At 36.5% G+C, this 14,455-nt stretch overlaps 1 protein-coding gene across 4 annotated transcripts in view; it reads left to right on the top strand.

Annotated features, from left to right (window-relative positions):
• Positions 1–14,455, top strand: part of ripor2 (RHO family interacting cell polarization regulator 2) — an 85,614-nt gene that overhangs the window by 28,504 nt on the left and 42,655 nt on the right. Inside the window, exon 1 of one of the 4 annotated variants that reach the window (XM_051136399.1) lies at positions 6,981–7,198. The exons of the other annotated variants lie outside the window; for them this stretch is intronic. The gene's annotated coding sequence lies outside the window, so the exon portion shown is untranslated. Of the gene's footprint in view, positions 1–6,980; positions 7,199–14,455 lie in introns of those variants that run through there. 4 annotated transcript variants of the gene reach the window in all.

Here is a 14,455-nt window from a genome sequence, read left to right as displayed (position 1 = left end):
CGACCTATACTGTAGCTGGCCACCTGGGGGCGATCAAGATGCTTTGGCTTCACTTTTCAGTACTCGTGCAACACACTTGGTTCTGACCATAGACTGTAAAAAATATGGACGTAGTGTCCGTGACGTCACCCGTAGGTTTCTGAAGAGCATTTTTTAAGCTCTTAGTGGGCGGGAGTCGGCCGTCGCCATCTTGAAAATCGCATCACTGCACGTCACTCCCGGATAATTGAAAATGGGCAAAGAGGCAGGACGACTGCAGCAGCAATCTACCTGTCACTCAAGTGGCCACACCCTAAATTATGCAGAACTTATGCAGAGTTATAAAAAAAATTCACCCCCCTCACAGTTGACATGAAGGGCAAAATTAGCTATATAGACCAAAACCACATTTTGTACCAGGCTGTAAACATATTTTTTTCTGCTCTAAAGTTGGACATTTTAACATGTGGAGTCTATGGGATTGACTCCCTTTTGTGGCCAGTCTCTAGCGGCTAGTCGATGAATTGCAGTTTTAGTCACTTCTGTGTTGGCTTCAAGAGGGAGACCGGGAGGTTCCACTGACTACATTTCGCAACTACTTTGATAACTTGGGGTATGTGCATTCTTTGAAGTGACTCCCATGAGCACAGAATGGTGATGAATGTTTATCACGAATATGGCGTAAAAGTCCCATGAATTTCGTTATGACTGTTCAGACTGCAGTCACATTGCAAAACATCTGACCTGTAATGCATTTAGTACCACATATGGAAGTGGCACAGTTCGAAATGGAAAAGATCAGATTCTACGAGGTTTGTACTGTTCAAACTGACATGAGAAAACAGATCTGAGTCACATGTGAGCAAAAAATGGATTTGGATCACATTTGCCTGCAGTGTGAACGTAGCCTTAGTCTAGAATCACAGTAAGCATCACACAATGCCTCTGCACTTACTCCCGATTTCTCTCAACATATGGACAGGAGAGCTGTCAGTCAATAAATGGGAAAACAAAGTAACTGGCATTACTTATTTAAAAAAGTAACACATATTTTCTTGTCAATTAAAAAGTAATGCATTATTTACTAGTTGCTTGAAAAAATAATCTGATCACGTACTCGCATTACTTGGAATGAGTTACCCCCTACATTGTTGAGATATGAGGCATGTCTGGCTCTGAAATCCCCAGTCATTTTTACCTCAGAATTACAGCCATACTTTGACTTTTGCGTGCTAGTAGGTTCAGGCTTATGCAGATTGGAGGTTTTAGCCACTGTCGCTGCAGTTTGCGTGCATAAGGTTTATCCATCCATGTAGCGTGTGATGCTCAGGGCAAATGTGTCAGAAGGAAGCAGCCATGACCTGGTCATAGCGACTTAGGACACATGCCCTCAAGTGCACAGAACAAACTGTGCAGCCTCAGGGTGAAAGCAAAGAACATGGAATTGCTGAATGATGTTCTTATTCTTCGAGCAGCCAGAGTAGTGTTTTTAAAAAGACAGCTCAATGAGAGATTCAGGTGTCATGTGCACAATGACTGTAATGTGGGGGGTTGTGCATTACAGTGTTTTTTTTTCTTACCACCACATGACAGAGGCCTCCATTGACCTACTTTAGACCAAACAAGCAGAGGTTTTCACAAACATGAGTGTACGACTGTATTCTTGTGCTGCACGGTGGGTGAAAACACACAATGTGAAGAGGAGCAATTGACAGATGAGCACAAACACTTCCTGGTTTGCGCTGAACCAGTAGAAAAACGTGATCCACTGATCTGGGACCACTTTACCTCGGTTGATTTTTTTTAATTTGTATGTCATTTACCACATCAGAACTGATCTCAATCTTACCGTAACCCTATTATGCAGATAGCAGCTTACCGCACACCTGGAGGCCGGCTGTCCACAGACAGCTGTGTGGGTTTGGCACCGTGGGCTGCTACCTGCATCAGAGCCTGTCATTATGACCAAAGGCAGGAGATTAGCCACAGGGCACAGCAGCCTATAATCTAAAAACTCAGGCTTACTGAAGGCCTTCAAACTTCATGAACTATACACAGTTTTGTGGTGCTGCAGTTTCAAAGGGTTTAAGGGGAAATTTACGGCCTGACAATTTACTTAGAACTAGATTTATGCATCTTACAAGAATATGTGAGTGGTTCCTACTCATGCAAAACTCACAATAGGGTGCTTTCTACTACGTCTTTGACCCCAACAATATTTGAAGGCCTGACAGTCGTTCTATATATTAAATTTAAGGATTTCAGAAGAGGTTTCCATTCTTTTAACCATTTTTTTTTTTATTATTAGGATTAGTTCACTCCAGAATTAAAAAGATCTGGTAATTTACTCACCTCCATGTCATCCAAGATATTTATGTCTATCTTTTTTCAGTCGAAAAGAAATTAAGGAAAACATTTTATAATTTTTCACCATATAGTGGACTTCAGTGGGGATCAACATGTCGAAGGTCTAAATTGCAGTTTTAATGCTGCTTCAAAGAGCTCTACACAATCCCAGCCAAGGAATAAGAGTTTTATCTAGCAAAACGATAGGTCATTTTCTAAAAAAAAAAAAAATACATTATATAATCTTGCCAAAAATGCTTGTCTTGCACTAGCTCGACTTTACACATTATGTAATCATGTTGGAAAGGTCACACCGTGTACTCCGGTTCAAAAATGTAGGGTAGGCAAAAAACTAATTTTCTCTTTTTCCTCCAAATTTAAAATCATCCGACATCATTGTCAATTTTTTTTTTTAGTCTTTACACGTTTGCTTTGTAAACACTGGTTCGGTACCTCCGCCTACATCACGTGTGACCTTTCCAACGTGATGCAAGTGGTGGACGCAGAGCTAGTGCAAGATGAGCATTTGTGGTTAAAAATTACATACATTTTGAATTTTTTAGAAATGACTGATCATTTCATTAGATAAGACCCTTATTCCTTGGCTGGGATTTTGCCTTTAACCCATTGGCTCCCATTGCAGTCCACTATATGGAGAAAAATCTTGAAATGTAAATTATCAGGAAATTTTAGTTCTGGAGTGAACTAATCCTTTAGTAAATGAGTTTATTTTGACTAAATTTTACAAATATTTTTAGGTCACAATTTTAAAATGTATGTTCATACAATAAAAATACTGAAAAGTGTTTTAAGATTTTATTCATTTACTTTTTACATTAGGCTACTTAAATTTTCCAGGTTTTCCAAGACTGAATGTGGGGCAGATATCAAATAAGAAATGATCTGATTGTTAATCATTTTAGCTTGTTTCATTTTCTGTGTTATTTTAAGTCATATTGAGGCCAAACTGGAAGTTGGTTGAGGCTTCCTTGTTGAGAATCACTGTGCTAAATGAATATATGCACATATATATAAATAAATTTAAATAATAATTAAATAATAAATACACTTCTTCTGTGATGTTTTTCATTTAAATAAATACATTTTGATATTTTATGGTGCCATAAAATAAAACAGTGTGTGATACAACTGAAGAAAAAAAGGCTCATTAAAATAATTAGATTCCCCAAGAGAAAACCTTATTTTGTAGGTTGACATTTTTATTTCTCAGGTGGAAAAAAGTTTTAAAATATTATTAATATTAATATTGTAAAAATGGCAAAATAAAGTCATGTAGTGTGACCAACATGAAAAAAACATGAAATGAAAAAAAAAAATATATATATATATTATTAAATAATGCATTTAGTACATTGTTATGAAGTTGCTAGGACGATATGAGTTTGTTGCTTAGAGTCATTAAATACTAACTCTCATGTTGCTACAAACCCGTAAGACCTTCGTTTATCTTTTTAACACAAATTAAGATATTTTTGATGAAATCCGAGACCACGTTAGAAACCACGTTAGAAAACTAGAAAGGTACCAGAAACATTGATAAAGTAGTCCATAGTCCATTGTTCAATCACAATTTTATGAAGCTACAAGTAGTTAGTTGTCAAAAAAATGTTAAAAATAACTTTATTCAACAATTCTTCTACTCTTCTGCCAATGTTCTTGCTACCTTTGCTGTGGATTTCATAAAAAGAATCTTAATTTGTGTTCTGAATATGATTTTTGGGTGAACTAACCCTTTAAATAGTCATTTACTAAGCTGGTAGAATATTTCTGTATTGCTAAAGTGATCATTCTATCGACAGCTTCACACATACTGATCCTCAGCTGCGCTTGTTGGGCTGCTTTTCGTAACCTCTTGACCCCAGTGGCATGTTGTAGCCTATTTCTGTTTGTCTCTCAATAGAAGTGATCGCAGATGCCTGCAATGAGATGTTTGCTGAACAGAGCTGTACAAACGTGTGTGAATGATTCTTGCTCAGTCTGCATATTTACAACAGAGGACATGACAGCATTAAATACCTAGACAGAATGAGTGGATTATGTTTAAGTGCATGTTCAGCCACCATAAATGGCAGCGATTAATATGAATAAGTTTTATTTTTCATTTGAGTGTAGTGCATGTTGATTCAGCTCATTATCCTTCTGTTTTCATTCATATTTCACCTGTTTAAGACCAGTTGCAAGTCAATGAAGAGAGCTTTTCCTTTTGTACCAGGCTCCTGTAAGCCTGAGAACTGTTTGTACAGGGTTCCAGTAAATATAGCCTCTCGTCGGGGGCTGCTGATGACAGCCATAATTACAGGATGAGGCGAGCAGCAGCTGAGAGAGAGGATGCATGTGGAGGTGTCTGTGCTACACTGTCCAAGCCTGTCTGGATGCACTCAGCCTCCCCGACTATTATACAACACATCGCACCGCACCCCACCATACGAGAGCGATGTTCTACCAAGGTCAGGTTTAACCACAATGAGCTCAGCGGGAAGACTGGGACTTAAAGAACGAGACATGATGTAAAGTGGCTTTCATAGTAACAGTACCTAAATCAGGTGCTCAAACTTTAATGTGGTCATGCTGATTCTGCTCTAAAGTGCAGTGCCTGCAAGGCACATTTCTTTCACCTACAGCAAAGACTGGGTGTTTTGCAGATATAAAGATAAAAGAGAGAGAGAAATTTCATGCATAATTAATCCTTCTAATTGATCTCTTATCTGCCCACATTATATAAAAATAACATACTAATACACTGACACACAGTGTAGTCCATTCCAATTCAAATAAACTTGCTTGTCTGTGTACAGAAAGTCATTGAAATTTAATTTACTGATGTTGACATGAATGTCAAGAATAGTAAATGATTGTTGGAGGTTATGTAAGACAGTGCCTACCTAAACTTCTGGTAACTGCATTTGTAACATAAAAATATTGGCATAATTAAGACTTAATGTTTGGATTAAGTTTCATATTATTTAATATTTAATGTAAAATAATACATTTATGCTCACCAAGGCTGCATTTATTTGATTAAAAAATACATTAAAAACAGTAAAATTGTGAAATAATATTACAATTGAAAAAAACTGTTCTCCATTTGAGTAAATGATAAAATGTAATTTATTTCTGAGACAGCAGTGTTGAATACAATGCTGAAGACCCCAAAATGCTGTTACAGATACTTTCTGTGTTAGTAATGTACCACCCCTGGAGTATAATGTCATTTTTTTTTACTCCATAATAACTTTATTTCATATTTTTTCAAATTTATACCATGCTTTCCCATTTTAAAATTGAACTAGACTCAAGAACAGCTACAACAAAATGATTTTCTTATACTGTACTCTACCAGTCAAAAGTTTTTGAACAGTAAGTGTTTTAATGTTTTTTTAAAGAAGTCTCTTCTGCTCACCAAGCCTGCTTTTATTTGATCCAAAATACAGCAAAAGCAGTAATACTGTGAAATATTTTACTATTCAAAATAGCTGTTTTCTATTTTAATATATTTTAAAATGTAATTTATTTCTATGATCAAATATACATTTTCAGAAATTGTAAAAAATAATACTTTTACTTAGCAAGGATGCTTTAAATTGACCAAAAGTGATGATAAAGACATTTATAATAATACAAAACATGTTTATTTCAGATAAATGCTGTTCTTCTGAATTTTCTATTCATCAAAGAAACCTGGAAAAAATCTACTCAGCTGTTTTCAACATAATAATAATAATAATAATAATAATAATAATAATTTGAGCAGCAAATCAGAATATTAGAATGATTTCTCAAGGATCATGTGACTGGAGTAATGATGCTAAAAATTCAGCTTTGAAATCACAGGAATAAATTACATTTTAAAATATATTCAAATAGGAAAAAGTTATTTTAAATAGTAAAAATATTTCAAACTTGTACTGTTTTTGCTGTTCTTTGGATTAAATAAAAGCAGGCTTTGTGAGCAGAAGAGACTTATTTAAAAAACATTAAAAAACGTTTGACTGGTAGAAAAAATACTACAACTCTGGTACAAACTCTGGTAATTAGGTGCCATCCTTATGTATATGTGACTTTATTTATTTATTTATTTATTTTATTTTATTTTATTTTTTTGTATTTTCCTGTAACTGTTCTTGAAATTGTTGTAAGATATGTTTTTTTTTTATTATTTAAAAAAATATTATTTATGCACCTATGCAGTTATAATCAGTACAGTCATTACAGGCATAATCATTCATAATCACAGCCCATTTAATGAACCCAGTGTCAGCTTAACACTGATACCCACCACTGTGTTCAAGACAGTATTCCAGCATTTACATTGGTCAGCAGTAAGGCACCCTGTACTATTTTCTATAGTGAGCAGGTTTCATGTAGCCTACAGGCACTAAGCTATTTTAAATATGCAAAACTCCTACAGACACATAGTTTAAGCATCTTAAGATTCACTCTGACAGCTGAGCACATACTCCATTAATGCCAGCCCCTGATGTGGCACACTACAATGTGTTTTTAGACAAGCCTCAAATCAGTCAAGGGTGAATATGTCAGTGACAAAACGGGCAGGCCCCGCCCACTTCCACAGCGCTGCCTGCTGATTGGTCCGTGGCGGCTGTGAGGGAGCGCTACAAATCTCTACGAGTGTACTACATATGATTTTTGATCCGTTGCTGTCGTGCTGGATGGTTCCAGTCGGCAAAGTCTGTGGTGCTGTCATTCAACACGTTTTGTTGTGATTGTGAGTTTTATGCAGCACAAATCAGCACTCGAGCCGCAGAAAGGAGAAGTGATATTTCGTTCGCACGGATGGAAGTGCCCAACTCGAGTAAATAACATTCACTGGGAATAAGTTTTCTGTCGAGCGGTGAGTACGGACTATATTTGACACTACAACGTGTTTAAATATTGATATTACAGCTCACTGTGGCGACATGCTGTTTTGCAACGTGGGTTTGCAAGAGGCTTTTTTCAAAAATGACAATTTTAAGGGGTAGTTGTAATTGGTGACCAGTTGTCATTGTTTTGATCCATTGTGAACTGATTAATAACTGTCTTTTTTACCTCTGCATCCGAGTTCAAGATGTATTTGCTCATTTCAGATTTAGTTTTGATAAATATACGATATGTGATTATACGTTTGTAAAGCACCGTTCGAGAATCACATAACTAATGTTTCAGAAGCTGGTCAGTGTTTTATTCTTTTGTCTGAAAGCATTTTCATATTATAAACTCTCTATAATCCTTTCTGTACTAAACTGAATCGGACTTCTATCCGCTTCTCCAGCGAATCATTCTTTTGAGTCGAATCTTTTTAATGAATCGGTTAAAAAAAACAATTCAGTCCGATTCGAGCTTTACTGGAATATGAGCAATTTAGCATTTAATTGTTTGTATGAAAGTTTTCAACAGTATTCAGAGCTGTATTTGTATGTTTTGCTAGATGTAGATTAATTGTTGTTGTTTAATGTAAATTCAATTTTTAGGTTCTACTCCGCTGAATTAAACTAAACTGGTACACATAAAATCATAATAAACATTATTATTAATAAAGCGTAATAAAACAACGTAATTGGCAGCACTATGTTTCCATATGGATTCATTTGAACATTAGGTTCTTTTATAACCGATTCTTTGAAACGAACTGGTTCGAAAGAACTGATTCGCGGAAACGAATCTTGTCACAGCTGGTACAGTAGCTGCACTTTGTTGGCTTGTGCGGGTGTGATTAAAACAGATTGTGTCATGAAATATATAAACTGCCATCAGAAAACCAGACTGATTTCTGTTTGAACCTGCTGTGGTATAATTTGGCAGCTGTCAGGTCAATATTTCATGAGCTCATATGGATGACACAGTACCATATGCTCACTTCCAGAAGGTGAAATCTTTCTCTTTGAGGTTACTTTCTTTACTGGAAGCAGCATGAGAGTGATTTGAGGTAGGGGTTTTGTATATATCTGAATATGGTGCAATAAACATAAAATATTTATTAGCCTACTATAATTTGCAATGCTTTCATGGTTTGGTTTTGTATCTTCATCTTGATACCAGTTTCCAGCTTTGGATCAAAGTTTATACTGTTGTGATTTATCTTGGTGCTGGTTGTTTTGACTGAAAACTTAGAACTCTTTAATGAAGATTTTATTGAAATTCCTCCCGAGAAAATGAATGAAAAAAATGCTTACGCAACCAAGACCACTGAAAAAGTGGGTGGTCACGGTTATGCTCTATTGGAGGAGGGGATGCTAGAGCCTAGAGCTGCCAAAGCAGTGACAAATGAGCATTTCTCAGAATTTCTTCTCTGAAGTTTTTTTTTTTTTTTTTTCACTCAATAAACCTACCTTCCTCTTCCCTAACACTCCAGCTCCCAGCCCTTTTTACTCACTCTTATCTCTTCAAATCTCAGCCTCTCAAAAATGTCACGTAGTGCATATTAGATCACATTCTCCTAACTGTTCTCTGTTGGACATTTCTAAGCAAAGATTCAGTGGTTAATCAGTTTTATCTCAGTCTGCTGAGCCGGTGGGTTGCAATAATTTGAGTATTTGAATACAGTACATTTATGGCTTATTATTTAAAACAATAAGCCATTATGGCAATCCAGACAGTCCTTGATTCCTATCTAAACTTTCAACAGTGGGAATAATCGTTTCTGATGTTTTTACTTGGATTTATTTATACTCTATCATGAAAAATGGGATGTTTGGATTTTGAGTGTACTTGAGGGTAAAGTTTGTGTTTTCAGCAGTGCATGTTATTTCTCATTCGTGAATTTCGCTGGATAAGGAGAAGCTCAGTGAAACTTGGCAGGCGTTCAGTAAGATGAGGACGCTTTACTGGAGGCTCTTCAGAAACATCCAATCTTAGCTCTCTGGAAAGGCTATGAACACATCTGCTTTGTGAGTTGCTGTTAAGCTGTTTACAGCAATGTTTAGTAGTGTTTTTCTTTAGGATTTAGTAGTTTACGTTTTCACAGCTGGTAATCATCGAATTTTCCTCTCTTGGTGGTCATCAGTGTGTCATCAGCGTGCTTTCGTTTGTCTTTGTGGAGATGTATCTTGATTTTTATTGAGCTGCAAGTCTTTGAGGTCAGGATCTCTGACAGGGATATAATCGAGCTTATGAGGTTCATGTCTGTTTGAAAGTCTCTTTCTTTCCAGTGATCTTGTACAGACAAATCCCAGTCTCACAATCTGACCCCTAGGGCCTGTGGAGGGGTATTTTAAGAAAGAGAGGAGGTAGAAAAGAGTTGTTGATGAAAGAGAGATCTGGGGATCTTTTTAGTAGGTGGAGAAAGTAGGATGGAAGAGGTCTGGGTTTTATCTGCTGTCACTGTCTGCTTATGATAGGGGGCAGTGAGAGGTTTCGGCTCGCGTCACGGCCGTAAAGAAAGCTAAATCAAATCAGCGCGGTCAGCATGAGGCCGGCTGAGCGTCAGTGTTACTATAGAATCAGTCTCCACTGACATGCTCTTTGTTGTCAGCTAACACTCATCGAGTAACAATCAAACCGCACTCTCAGTAAATATATAATGACTGAAAGCTTCTTTAATGTTAACAAGTATATGTGATGATGATGAAACTGCATACATCAAGTGGTTGACACAGCATTTGAATTTCTTTAAGGGTGCTATAGGTTTATAAATGATGTTCAGCATTGTTATTTTCATATTTTTTATCATTGATTTATGTTCAGAAATTTTCAGTTTCAGACAGATTGGGTAGTTTAGCTCTGTTCCAAAATCTAGTAAACCGCCTACATAGGCTGCTGCTTTCTGAGCTATTTGCTGCATGATATTGAATACAAATGAGATTTGAAATAATACAATATATAATACGATAACGTCTTACATTTGTAAAATCACATGCCCAGTCTATCTGCATTGACCTAAAATGTTGACTTTTTTTATATAACTTTCTGAAGTATAAGAAATGTGCTTTTCAGGGCTGATGCCAATACCGATTATTACCGATCAATTAGACCCTTAACCGATATTTTAAACTAATATGTATGTCTGATGTAAAAATTAAATTGAATGTCAAAATTAAGAATAACAAGAGCTCTGACAAAAACTTTCTTTAAAGGGGTCATCAGATGCCCATTTTCCACAAGTTGATATGATTCTTTAGGGTCTTAATGAAAAGTCTATAATATACTTTGGTTAAAAATTCTCAATGGTTGTGTAAAACAACCTTTTTACCTTGCCAAAATGAGCTCTGCAAAAATCAACCCATTCTGAGGGATTGTTCCTTTAAATGTTAATGAGCTCTGCTCGCCCCGCCCCTCTCTTCTCTCTGTGGAGTGGCGAGCCTGTTTGCTTTAGCCGCATTTAGCCGTGTTTAGTCGCTAAACTTGCCAACTAGCATGTTATTAGGAAAGGCGATCGTAAAGATTCATAAAAAAACCCTTAAACTCACTTCTGCTGTAAGTGAAGCTGGATTACGAATGATTCCCGGGAACATAAACGGATATATGTAGATCGGGAGCTGCATTCACTTCACAAACGAATGTAATCCACTGCATCTTTAGGAGCTCAGATGTCGGGAGTAAATGACCACCACTATGTTCATTATTACTTCCAGCAACACAACACCTCAATCGCTCAGAGATATTCTTGTCTAACTTACATCCCTGTTCCGGCATCGAAATAATGGAGGTGTGACGCCACACCGACAGGCATCTGAGAATGGCTCGATTTGAAAAAGGGAATATTATTTTTACAGATTAATGAAAGACCATTGCATGGATTTTTATCATTATAGGGTAGATTTGTACATACACTGCCAACACACGTTAATGTTCAGACAACATGAAAAAGTAAACTTTGCATCCGATGACCCCTGTAAATGCTTTTAAATTATTTAAATTATTTTAGCGGCAAATCGGTATTGAAAATGAGCGATACCGATAACCATAAAAATGCTAAATATCATCACAGAATTGACGGCCAGGGGTGACTTTCCCAAAAGCAACTATGGTTGCAAGTTCTGTCATTACCAATAGAGTTTTATGGAACTAACGACCGTACCTAACGATAAGCGGTTGACCCCTATTGCGTAATATGCAGCACATACAAAATTAAGAACAAAATTATGTATTTTATTTGATTAATTAGAACTATTTTCAATATTTTTGATTATTAAATATATTTTACATACAGTTGTAGGACCCTATGATTTCCACAATGCGGAAAACGCGGACGGAATCATGGAATCCAGTCATAAAAACGGAATTTACTGTATGACGTGGAATGTCACGGAATTTGTCAAAGTTTGGATGAATTACTCAAAAGTAGCTCATTACACTTAAATCAAATCATGATATGGACTAATATCTCTAAATATTTAGCAAAAAGACTATTTAAATATGAATCGTTCATGTTCTGCGTGTCTCCGTGTGTGTGTGAATGGTGCAGACACGAGGTTTCGTTTACTACACACTGACTGAAGTACGCGTGACGCTCGCATGATTTCAGTGTCTGCCATCTTGCCAAATGAGGACATTAATACATAAGCAACATTTCCGGAACTGCTTTGAAGTTTCTTCATGAGCATTTTACTGTTTCTTTTGAGAGAAACTATCGTCATATCATATACACACAGAAATGTAAAGGTATTCACGGCAACCTGTCAAAATAAAAGTACAGTTTAATTTGAAGACATATGTTACTATTGTTTAGTAGAATTAATGTAATACTACTACTACTACATTCACTTTTGTTCATACTGTCGGGTAGGTTTAGGTGTAGTGCAGACAGTATTTTTTTTTAAAACGTCATAGTGCCACGTCATAGTTATAGTGCCACTCAAGGGACATTTCAAGTCAAAACAGCGCTGACACGTACAAAACGTCACATAAAGCATACCATACGTATGTTCAAAAAATCACTCTTTTATCGCCACTCAGTGGCCATTTTACATTGAATATGTCACGAACCGTACATGGTGGTACATGTTTTGCGTCTTACGAAAAAGTTCCCATAGGTACGTTTTCTTCATGAGATCAGGTTGCAAATGATACATGTGTTGCTGCCTTCAATTTGTCCAAATTTGTTATTTTAAAGTTGGCATAATATTGTTTAGATTTTGATAGTGCCTTAAAATGCTAGTTAAGTAGGTGGTTGACTAGGTTTTGGAACAGACATTGTTTTTTGTACAATTTCTGGAGAAAGGCTAGCTAAAGTGAATGACTTGGCATTTTGTTTGGGGAATCTTTCTCTTGTTCACTCACTGTCTCTTTCTGAACAGATGACATGTGGTTTTAGCTCTCATCAGTGGGGGTGCTATACCATAATCCCTCCTGATTAACAGTCTATTTGAATTTGACCACACCGAGGACACCCATCGTCCATCCTTTTTGTAGACAGTTATTGCATAGTGACAAAATCACAGTCTCTCAGCCCTGTGATTAGTATTATGGTGGTTTATCCTTTAAACATAAGCTGATGACCTCAATGTTGTTGTTTTTCCTTTTCTGTTTGCATAGCAGTTAGAAGGTGTGCTGAAATCTGATTGGCTGTGGTGGGTTCTTTCTGGAATGTCATTGGCTGATAGAATTGAGGTCCTTGGATGTTGTCACGTATGACATATTCTCCCTCAGATGATGGCTGTTTTTTAGATTTTGTCAGCTGTGACTTGTAATCTGCTTTGAATAGCCAAATCCTTATGCCTTTTAAAGGGTGCTGTCCTCCTCGGGGTCTGTCCTGACATACAGCTGTGCTTTAGCAGGGATGAAGTCAACGCCCTCCTGTCAAACCCAGAAGCAATGCAGATAACAGGAAAGTACCCTCATAAACTACAACTGATTTTAAAAGCAAGCAAACTGCATTTTTACAACTTGTAACTAAAAATGCCCAAGTAAAAGCAGACTAGATTGGAAAATTACTCTGGAGTTTTCCCTCAATGTTAATCGATTAGATTTATTTACTTATTTTATTGTCTGCCAAGTAAAAAGCATAAATCATATAAAATATTATAATATTATTCAACAATTTGCAAAATTCAAAGTATGATTTCTGTCCATAGCATAGTCTATATTATGTAGAATTTATGATATTTGCTTTAGCGAGCACCACTAATTCAGGATTTGGCTTTTTGCGTGACCTAAATGCACCACATCAAACCTCTGTTTGTCATATTTTTTTCATCATCTTAATTTTTTGGTTGTATTTTTAGGACATAGTTTAATCTTCAGTCTGTAAAGGTTGTGCGGCAAGAGTGTGTTTTCTTTCTTACTTAGATGCTTTGAAGCCGAAAATGATGTGTCATCTTTAATTTAAAATGTCTTTTCAGTCCTCAAAACAAAAAACGGTTTCATCTGCATATGCCTGGCACAAGTGAAAATGTTGGCATCTTTTTTTAGCAGTGTTCTAGTTATGTCCAGTTGGCAGAGTGCAGGAGAGACAGAAATGAAGAGGCAAATGTCTTTCTTCATCTCTGTTCTTGTCTTTCTCATACATCTTGCACACACACATGCACACATTCACAATGATCTGTGGCTGAATTGCTGAATCATTCAAGAGATTCACCTGCACGTGTCTGCGTTCAATGACGTGTCAGCATGGGTAACTGACGGCTTTATTAATTCAGTTCATTTCGTTTTCTCCAAAACTAAAAGCAGTGCTTTCAGCTCAAGCCATATCTTATTTGTGTGGCACTGGTCAGCGCTGTCTGAATAAACAGAGACCAAGTTAAGAAACTTAGTTCAGTGGCTTAACAAATGTAGGGGACTGGCATAGCCCCTCAGTGACAATCCACATTTACTGTTGAACTTAGAAATATGCAAAGATAAAAAAAAAAAAAATGTTATTTTAGGACAGCTGTTCCTTGGAGTGCAGTTGCTTAAAGGGATAGTTAACCTAAAAATGAAAATCATTTACTCACCTTTGTGTCATTCCAAACCCATTTTATTTTCTTTCTACCTTAGAATACAAAACACGATATTTTGTAAAATGTCCAAGCTACTCATTTCCACACATTGACTGGTTTTGGCAGGTTTGATGTCAACCAGGTCAATGATTTTCAGAAAATAATGTCTTGTATTTAGGCATATTCTCACACAAAACTGTCAGATCGCTTTAGAAGGCGGAATGTAGCAGAAAAATACATATATTTACAAAAAA

This window comes from Labeo rohita, chromosome 19 (assembly GCF_022985175.1).
Source record: "Labeo rohita strain BAU-BD-2019 chromosome 19, IGBB_LRoh.1.0, whole genome shotgun sequence".
NCBI lineage: Eukaryota > Metazoa > Chordata > Actinopteri > Cypriniformes > Cyprinidae > Labeo > Labeo rohita.
This window is presented reverse-complemented; position numbering and strand designations above follow the sequence as displayed.